At 47.0% G+C, this 10599-nt stretch overlaps 1 pseudogene; it reads right to left on the bottom strand.

Moving 5' to 3' along the window:
• Positions 1-1714: 1714 nt before the first annotated feature.
• Positions 1715-8654, bottom strand: LOC123039620 (4-hydroxyphenylacetaldehyde oxime monooxygenase-like; annotated as a pseudogene).
• Between the last annotated feature and the right edge of the window lie 1945 nt (positions 8655-10599).

Raw genomic sequence — 10599 nt, 5'->3', positions numbered from 1 at the left:
ACCTTGAAACAGGAGACTGGCGAGCAGGACGAGGATGATTCCCATGAAGAAGGCTTTTGTCGTAACATAGTCTTTTAGTCCATATTTAGTGCCAGAAATCAAATAGATAAGGACTTTTTAGGGACTAGCTACTTTTTTGTTGGGACTAAAAAAAATCCTAAGACTTATGAACCAAACAGGGCCTTAGTACCTTGAAACAGGAGACCGACGAGCAGGACGGAGATGATTCCCATGAAGAAGGCTTCGGTGAGGAGAACATGGTGGTTGTGTTTCTGCTGTGGAGGACGCATCAGCCGTAATGGAAACGCCCGAGGATATTCAGGTGGAGGAGGATGAAGTGAGCAGCGACTAAACGACGCCGCACTACCGAAAAAAGCTTTCGCCCCGCTTTATATTATAAAGCAAATGCCCAAGCCAACATCCAACAAGGTTCAAGCACACAAACACGCACACACACGGTCCAGACAAATAAGTAGTCAAAGGGTTAATGCTGAGGACACAGCTCAACAAGCGCTGAAAAAACACAAAAAGACACACACGCCGGGAGTGACACAGCATCTAGTCGGGCTCCGGGGTGGCGGAGGGGGCGGAGCGTTGGAGTTTCATTTATGGAGGGATGTTCTGGTGGGCGTTAGTAACAGCGGTGGTTGACACAGGACGGCTCACACCACCACAGAAGCGCTGCTATACACACGACGAATGCGCGGCCGATGCCCGCACGATTCGTACGTGGCAGCGCAAGCAGCAAGAGTGCATGCAGGAGCGCAGTTGGGGAGGCAGCATCGTTCGGAGGTCGTGCGAGAAGAGTCGTCTGTGAAGCAGTTTCGCAGAAACAATACTGAGCCGTGCTTTCACTGTCTGATCCGCAACCACAGTTGAACGTGCCATCACATTCAATGCGAACCAGTACTTGCCTATTTTATTTCCTATACGCTACCAGAATACATCGATGGGCACAGATCCAAACGCCAACGACCGGTGTTGATTTCGAGAGCATCTGAGCCCGGGCACCGAAACGAATATCCGGTTCAGGTCCTGTTTGATGATGTTGACCACGGGACCTATGCCGACCTTACGGTAATTGCTTATTAAGCATGAAATTGTCTTTCCGGCACATTTCATTTCAGTCTTATTTGAAAATCTATGATGGTGCACACGCTTCAAGTTCCACCTATAGAATTAACAGTACGGTAATTTTGTTTTGTGATGAACAAACAATCCAATATCAGTAGCCAGACAATATCTGTTGCCGATCAATCAAAAAATATAATTAGAAAGCCACCATAAGACACATTACGGAATCTGACTATACTTATGAATGGTTGATTTAGTAGTTCAGGGCTGTCTTCTTTGAGACTGTTAGTTTAACTTACAACAGTTTGTCGACCGACTATCTGAATGACTGATCAGATCAAATGCAAAATACTCAAGCATGCATGTTTACCGACCATCTGTTTTTAAGAACAAATATGACCACGCATCTCTCTCTTCCATTATCCACACAAGGATAGCCAGATTTTGAAAGACAAATTACCAAGCACCCATACATATAGACATGCCTACGGGTGCCAATTTTGTTCTAATTAATATACTGTGTTTGAAGGTGAGGTAGATGGGTAGTGCAAACTAAACTTGATATTTTAATAATGATATGATCACATGCTTAATTACCCTATAGCTGCCTAGCTGGGAGCATATTAATTTTGACAGGATCTCAGCTGGCGGGCCGCCGGTACGCGGTGGGCACCAGCACGAGTGGCGTCTTGAGGAGGGGGATGAGCTTACCTTCCTCCTCCATGCTCACTGCAGTCCCCTCGGGGAGCGCCCACTCAAAGCAGTACAATAAGTTGGCCAGCGTGAACTCCACGGTTGCCGTGCTCATAGACAGGGCGGGGCATATCCGCCGCCCCGCGCCAAATGGCGTTAGCTCGAAATGTGCGCCCTTGAAGTCTATCTCGCTCGCCTCAAACCTCTCTGGTTTGAACTCCTCTGGGTCATCAGGCCAGCTTGCCGGGTCCCTGCCAATGGCCCATGCGTTCACATAGATCCATGTCTTGGCCGGCACATCATAGCCGCCAATTTGGATGTCCCTCATGGCCTCCCTCGGCAGCAACATTGTCGCTGGTGGGTGTCTTGGAAATATTGTAACGTACGTGGTAGCCTTGAGCTTCACGTATAGGATTAGGAGAGTAGTTAGAGGATCTTTTTATCTTTCTATCCTTTCTTCTCTCCCTCTCATGTAATCCTCCTCCACGGTTGGAGATCTCAACCGCACCATGTACTCCTACGCGACTAACCCCCTCGTCACAATCAATAAATACCTCGCGGGCTCTCTGTATGAGAGTTGAGACGCTTTACCAAACTTAACATGGTATTCAAAGCCATCTTCTTCCTCCACATCTAGCTCTCCACCAGATCAAACCTAGCCGCCATCAAAAACCTCCTTCAGATCAGAACCTAGCGCCATGTCTTCTTCCTCCAGTTCGGCTTCTTTCTCTAGCTTGAACAACACAATCTCCGAACCCCTTTGCCGCACCAACTACATCCTATGGCGTGCCCAGGCTCGCTCTCAGATCATGGGAGCCGGCCTCTATGGGTATCTTGACCAAACAATCCCTGAACCTACCAAAACAATCTCGTCCAAGAACTCTGAAGGAAAGGAATAGATTGTTCCAAATCCAGCCTATACTCCTTGGTTAATCCAAGACCAGCAGATCGTAGCCTACCTGCTGAGAAATCTCTCCAAAGAAATCCTAGTTCAGGTTGCCTCGATGGAAACATCGCATGCGATCTGGACATCTCTTGCAAACATGTTCACAGCCCAATCCGCATCCCGTGTGAATAACCTCAGAATCTCCCTGACCAATGCCCACAAAGGTTCCCAATCTGCCACTGCTTATTTTGGTCATATGAGGTCTCTTTCGGATGAACTTGCAGCTGCAGGAAGGCCTATCGGCGAATCGGAGCTACTGTCCTTCATCATCGCGGGGCTGGACATGGATTACCAGTCCATCATCTCGGCCCTGGATGTCCGCGTCGAGCCCGTCTCCGTTGATGAGCTGTTCGCCATGGTGGCGAACTTTGACCAGCGGGTCGAGCTCTTCCATGGCTCAGGTGCGGGCGGTTTCAAATCCTCGGCCAACATGGCTGCGAGGAATCGCGGCGTCGGCGGCAAAAACAACTACCGAGGCCCGCAAACCTACTAATGGTGGTGGTGGCGGGTACCGCGGTGGTGGTGGAGGCAACAGCGGCGGTGGCGGCTACAAAAACCCCAACTACAACAAAAACGGCAACAACGGTGGCCGCGGTCACCACTACAACAACAACGATCAAGGGCGCCCCTTCTACAACAACAACCAGCGGCGCCAAGGTGGGTACGGCGGTGGCTACCTGGTGGCTATGGCGGCGGCAACAACTTCCAAGGATATGATGAGTATGAGGGCAAATGTCAAATTTGTAAAAAAACTAACCACATAGCAAAAGATTGTCTTTGGCGCTATGAAGAAAATTTACAGAAGAAGAAAGTTGCAGCCGCCGCAGATGTGTCCTATGGTGTGGACACGAACTGGTACGCCGATACCGGTGCTACTGAACATCTCACTCTTGACATGGAAAGGTTGACCATGCAAGAGAAGTACCACGGCCATGATCAAATCAACACCGCAGCAAACGGTCAAGGTATGATGATAACTCACGTTGGTCAATCTACTATTAAAACCCCTCATAGCGATATTCGTCTCAATGATGTCCTACTTGTTCCACATGCATCAAAAAGTCTTGCTTCTGTTCATAAAATCACTCTTGATAATGGGGTCTTCATAGAATTTCATTCGTTTTTCTTTTTGATCAAGGATCAGGCAACACGGAAGGTTCTTTATCGCGGTAGATGCGTGGATGGTCTCTACCCATTGATTCCTACACTTTGCAAGTTCAATAAACAAGGCTTTGGAGCCATTAGAGTTTCTTCAGAAAGGTGGCACAATCGCTTGGGCCACCCATCTTTTTCCATTGTTTATCAAATTCTTAGCAAGAATAAACTCCCATTTGTTGGTGAGCGAAATTGTGAAACTATTTGTGATTCATGCCAGCGTGCAAAAAGTCATCAATTACCATATTCTATTTTTACTAGTGTGTCTGTTAAACCCTTGCAATTGATCTTTTCTGATGTGTGGGGTCCAGCACCCTCTTCCGTTGGTAGACACACTTATTATGTGAGCTTTATTGACGACTACAGTAAATTCACATGGATTTATCTTCTTAAGAAACGTTCCGATGTCTTTCAAGTTTTCCATAACTTTCAAGCTCTAGTTGAGAGAAAATTTGATTGTAAAATCATTGCCATGCAATCAGACTGGGGTGGTGAGTACGAAAAACTAAACTCGTTTTTCCAAAAGATAGGCATCTCTCACCAAGTCTCTTGCCCACATGCTCACCAACAAAACGGTAGTGCTGAACGCAAGCATCGCCATATTGTTGAAGTAGGCCTTGCATTACTTGCTGCTGCTTCCATGCCACTAAAGTTTTGGGATGAAGCCTTCTTGACTGCTGTTCACCTTATTAATATCTTGCCCAGTCGTGTCATTAACAATGAAACACCCACAGAACGTCTTCTTCATCACAAACCAGACTACGCTCCCCTTCGTGTCTTTGGTTGTGCGTGTTGGCCAAATCTCCGTCCATACAACAATCGAAAACTTATGTTTCGCTCCAAGCAATGTGTTTTTATTGGCTATAGCGCTCAACATAAAGGAGTTAAGTGTCTCGATGTAGCTACTGGCCGAGTCTACATCTCTAGAGATGTTGTTTGTGACGAGACTCTTTTTCCTTTTTAGAAACTTCATCCCAACATCGATGCTCTTCTTCGTCAAGAAATCCTTCTCTTGCCACCATCTCTTTCTGGCCTTAATCATGAGGGTGCTAATAGTAGTTCTGACCTATTTGTGACTAATCATCATACTATGGCTAAGTCTACTACTGCAGGAACAATTATTTCTGGTGAAAACAGAGTACAAAATGCTGAAACAGGTGGTCATTTCATGTGCCCCCCTCCAGGAGACAACGCAACCCGAGGAGGATCCGCCTCGGGATCAACTCCGCTGCAGGCGGTAGCGCGCCCCGTCTCGGGATCCGCCTCTGGCGCTGATCTTGTCGGGCCCGCCTCTGGCGCTCCTGGCGCTGATTCCGCTGGCCCCACGCCCCCGCCTACCGGCGCCAGCGGTGACACCGACGTCGCCTCCCCGCTCCAATCCTCGGGTGATACGGGGTGCACCTACCACGGGCGGACGCGGTCACCTACCTCGACCTGGCCCGCCACGGTCTCTCCTGACTCGCCTGTTTCGATCGGGCCCGCCACGGTCTCCCCTACGCGCTCACCTGGTTGGGTCGCCCGCCTGGCTCTGCATCGGGATCGGGTGCGGCAGCTCCTGGCGCCGAAGCTACTGGGGGCTCGGCATCTGCTGATACAGCTGATCCTGCTGGATCTTCTGCGTCGGATCCCTCCGTGGTCATTCCTGCAGAACCACGCACACGCCTACAAAAGGGAGTTTCTACCCGAATTAATTACAAAAACTTCTCCAAATATGGATTATCTTGCATGGCAGGTGAACCTAAAAATCTCATGGATGCACTTGGTGATGATAGGTGGAAAACAGCTATGAATGACGAATTTGTGGCTTTAGAGAGGAATAAAACTTGGCACTTGGTTCCTCCTCAACAAGGCAGAAACCTCATTGACTGCAAATGGGTATATCGCATTAAAAAGAAGTCAGATGGCACTGTAGATCGTTACAAGGCCAGACTTGTGGCGAAAGGTTTCAAGCAAAGGTATGGGCTAGATTATGAGGACACTTTTAGTCCTGTCGTTAAAGCTGCAACCATACGTCTTGTGCTATCAATTGTTGTTTCTAGGGGGTGGAGCCTTAGACAGCTAGATGTGCAGAATGCGTTTCTGCATGGCGTTCTGGAAGAAGATGTGTATATGAAACAGCCTCCTGGGTTTGAGGACAAAAACAAGCCATTCCATATATGCAAACTTGATAAAGCGTTGTATGATCTGAAACAAGCTCCGAGAGCGTGGTACTCAAGACTCAGTATGAAGCTTCAGGCACTTGGGTTTGCTCCTTCGAAATCTGACACCTCACCATTTATCTTTACCAAGCCACAAGTATCCATGTTTGTTCTCATATACGTTGATGATATAATTGTTACTAGCTCCTCCACTGATGCCGTGGCAAAGTTACTTAAGAGTTTGGGTTCTGAGTTTGCTCTCAAGGACTTGGGAGACTTGCATTTCTTTTTAGGTATTGAGGTTCAGAAAAATGGTGATAGCCTTCATCTATCCCAAGCTAAATATGTAACTGAGTTGTTGAGCAGAATTGGTATGCAAAACTGTAAACCGTCACCAACACCATTATCCAGTTCGGAACCCTTATCTTTGACAACAGGAGAACTTCTGGACAGGGAGGATATCACTAGTTACAGAAGCATTGTTGGTGGTCTTCAGTACTTGACTCTCACACGACCTCATATTTCCTTTGCAGTTAACAAAGTTTGTCAATTTCTTCATGCACCAACCACCACACATTGGACAGCAGCTAAGAGAATTTTGAGGTATGTGAAGAATACAATGACTGTTGGTCTCACATTTAGACAGTCACCATCTACTCTTATAAGTGCATTTTCTGATGCGGATTGGGCTGGTTGCTTGGATGATAGGAGATCCACTAGTGGTTTTGCCATTTTCTATGGACCTAATTTAATTTCTTGGTGTGCAAAGAAACAAGCAACTGTGTCTAGGTCAAGTACTGAAGCAGAGTATAAAGCATTAGCCAATGCCACAGCAGAAGTCATTTGGATTCAGTCTATGTTGAAGGAACTTGGCATTTCAGAAGTTCATCCTCCATGTCTGTGGTATGATAATCTTGGTGCAACATATTTATCTGCTAATCCAGTGTTCCATGCCAGGACTAAGCATATTGAGATAGATTTTCACTTTGTCAGAGAACGGGTTGCAAATAAACAGTTAGAGGTCAGATTTATTCCCTCAAAGGATCAGCTTGCAGATGGTTTTACAAAGGCGTTACCCACGAAAGGTTTTGAAGAATTTCGACGTAATCTCAACTTAGTATCGTTGTGATTAAGGGGGAGTGTTGGAAATATTGTAACGTACGTGGTAGCCTTGAGCTTCACGTATAGGATTAGGAGAGTAGTTAGAGGATCTTTTTATCTTTCTATCCTTTCTTCTCACCCTCTCATGTAATCCTCCTCCACGGTTGGAGATCTCAACCGCACCATGTACTCCTACGAGACTAACCCCCTCGTCACAATCAATAAATACCTCGCGGGCTCTCTGTATGAGAGTTGAGACGCTTTACCAAACTTAACAGGGTGCAGCCGTAGGGTCTCCTTGACCACCATCTTGAGGTAGCCCAGCTTGGCCAAGTCGTCCTGGCGCACCCTCTCGTTGTCGCCCACCACGCCCCTGATCTCGTTTTGCACCTTCTTCAGTAGTTGTGGCTTCCGGATCAGCTCCGCCATCGCCCATAGGATCGTCACCGAGGCCGTGTCCGGGCCACCAATGAATGTGCCCATGGTGGTGAGTGATGTCAGTTAGTTGATCTTTTTTTTTCCTCGACCAGGACAGGACAGGATATGTAGAGGCAACTAATATAACGTACAAAGATGATGCCCTTGACGTGGTCTCTTGTGATGTTGAGGGTGCCACTTTTGTCCTTCCAAAGGCCAATGAGGCGGTCAACGAGGTCACCATTGTGAGGCTTGACGCGCCGAGGGTCAAGATGCTGCTCAATGATGATCTCGAAGAAGGTATCAAGCTGCTTGAAGATCCGGTCGCGGCGAGCAGCGAGGCCGGTGATTCGGTCGACCAGCCGGCCGACAATGTTGGGGAAGTAGTCCTCGGCGGAAAAGCTGGCCTGCGCGTGTGCGGCCTCCTCGAGCACGTGCTCCAAGTTCTTGTGGTGTGGGAACTTGTCGCTGTTGTACATGTCACCAAACCCCAGCATGCCAATGATGCCGTCGGCGAGTCTGAAGATGTGCTCCTTGAGGGCTACGGGCTCTCCGGCCAAGCCGCTCAAGGTGCTCATCAGTTTCTCCACCTGATCATGAATAAAACCCATAACCATATAGTGTTTCTTGATCGATCAGTTGAACCCATTATACATGGTCATGGTCGTACCTGGTGCTGACGTGCGTGCCATGTGGCCTTGCCGTGCCGCACGCCGAAGAGTTCGACCACGAGGAACTTGTGCATCGCCTGCCAGTAGGCGCCATAGGGCGCGAACCCGACGTTGTTGAGGCCATAGGACAGCCGCTTCATCCCCGGGGACACGGGCCGGGTGCAACAGTCCTCGTCGTGCGTCTTCATCACCTCCTGCGCCGCCTCAGCCGACGACACCACCACCGTCGGCACCGTGCCGAGCTGCAGCTGCATCACCGGCCCGTGCCGCCACGCCAGGTCCCGTAAGCTGGTGCAGATTCCCCAGGATCGGCGCCTGGGCTGGGCCTGGCGGCAGCCTGAGCCGTTTGTTGCTCAGTCTCCTTGTCAAGAACACGAGGGAGATGGCCGGAAGGAGTGCTAGGAGGAGCTGCCATTGTTGGGATAGGGAGAGGAGCTCCAAGCTGAGCGAGATGGCCATTTTGTTTCTTAATTGGAGGATAACAGTATGCAGCTCCTTGTGTTAATTTGGTGATGCCGTGTTGCCGCTTGTGTGGTAGAGGCCCGACTTTTAAACTTTGAAGAGAAGCCTGGACTGTAGGGAGGATTGAACAAATCCAGTGTGAATCGATCGTGGACGCCGACCGGCCCGGTGTTTGTCGGATGTGCTGAAGCATAGGTAGCAAAGTTTTGGTAGCGAGCAACGTGTAACTGAACAAACCAACCACCTTGACTCTGCTGATTGGGACGTAGAGTTTCCTTTTACGTCGTGCCTCATCATTGCCAAATTTTGGTCAATCGAACCCATTGCCATATCGGTCCTGCATACGTGGTGCTATTGGATCCTCTAAAGAAGAGGGGAAAAAAATCTTTGTTTTGACAGGAACATGGATCGTATGCTCTGTCTTTATTCAGCGTATTGTGCTGATTGGCCCATTATGTTAGAAAAAACTTTGATGGATAAACACAAAAATATACACGACGATTGAGTTGTCTGGTCCGGCCGGCTCCATCTCCATCGGTAACCAAATAAAGTTACTACTACATCGGCCCTGTCATCCATCTCCATGTTCTATAGAATTTTACTTGATTTGTCACAAGATAATGCTTCTGGTGCAGATAAATTTTCTTTCTTCAATACTCCAGTTGCTATGTTATTACTAAGTATATATCACTTTTGCAGTTGGTATTTGTTCAGATATCATTGTTGTTATTTTTTTAAGAAAGGGATCTCTCCCGAATTTCCAATAATAGAAACTAAAATATCACTGCTGGTATGTCATATTTGTTCAGAATGATATCACTATTGCTATATCACTGTTGCTGCAAGTGAGCATTCTTGAATTCATGCTCCAGCCAACTCATCCAAAAGTTCGAACTGATGGAGGGAGGCGGACAACATATTTCAACACTCCCCCTCACGTCTAGGCTATTTTAGTCCTTAGATGTGGGTTCGATGTAGGCCGCAGAATCATTTTATTTAATACTGCGTTGACAGGGTCTTGAACTCAAGACCTCTTGGCTTTGATACCATATTGAATTCATGCTTCAGCCAACTCATCCAAAAGTTCGAACTGATGGAGGAAAGCGGACAACATATTTCAACAGGCATTAAGTACACAGATGGAGATGTAAGGCACATGCTAGATATTTGTCCAGTCATTTATTTTGATATCTAAGTTGGGTCGGTTCACCCACATGCATGCTTTGATATGTAATTCATTTGGTACTACTATCTCATTAGACAATGGTTCTGAATCGACCACGTTCCTTGCCCCAAAGACTACAGATATTTGCTGTATTGATTAAAAAAGCCATCCATTCCGTTGATATTTATGCATGGTGGGCAAAATGATATCCATCAGGGTGAACTACATTTATTTCAAATGTAGGAATTATGTGTCCCTCAACTATTTAATTTCATTTAGAAGTTACCTTATTGTGGAATTATTGTTGATCTGGAGTGATTACTTGATGTAATTATAAATAGAGGAACTTATACTCCCTCTGTAAATTAATATAAGAGCGTTTAGATCACTATCAGAGGGAGTACATACTAAAGGTGCACCTAATAAGTAAATACTTGAGGAAGATTAGAACTGGAATATGATATTTTCGTTTTTCAGTTTTCATTTTCTTAGGGTGTTGGTTTGGTCCCTTTTGTCCTGATCACCATTAGTCTTGTCATTTTTGCTAGGCCTAATCATACTCCTGTAATGGATGCTAGGATTAAGAGTAGTAGGACTTAATTGGGAGTAGTCTGGTAGCTACCCCTTGTCTAATGTTGTATGTCAACAGTGTGTGGTTGTGTTGCGCAAAGGCAGGTTGGGCAGCGCATCGACGTGTGCGTGTAAGATGAGACAGTGAAATACTTGAACATATATGAAGGATATTTGCAAAAAGAAAAAACATATATGAAGGATGGT

This window comes from Triticum aestivum, chromosome 2B (assembly GCF_018294505.1).
Source record: "Triticum aestivum cultivar Chinese Spring chromosome 2B, IWGSC CS RefSeq v2.1, whole genome shotgun sequence".
Taxonomy (NCBI): domain Eukaryota; kingdom Viridiplantae; phylum Streptophyta; class Magnoliopsida; order Poales; family Poaceae; genus Triticum; species Triticum aestivum.
This window is presented reverse-complemented; position numbering and strand designations above follow the sequence as displayed.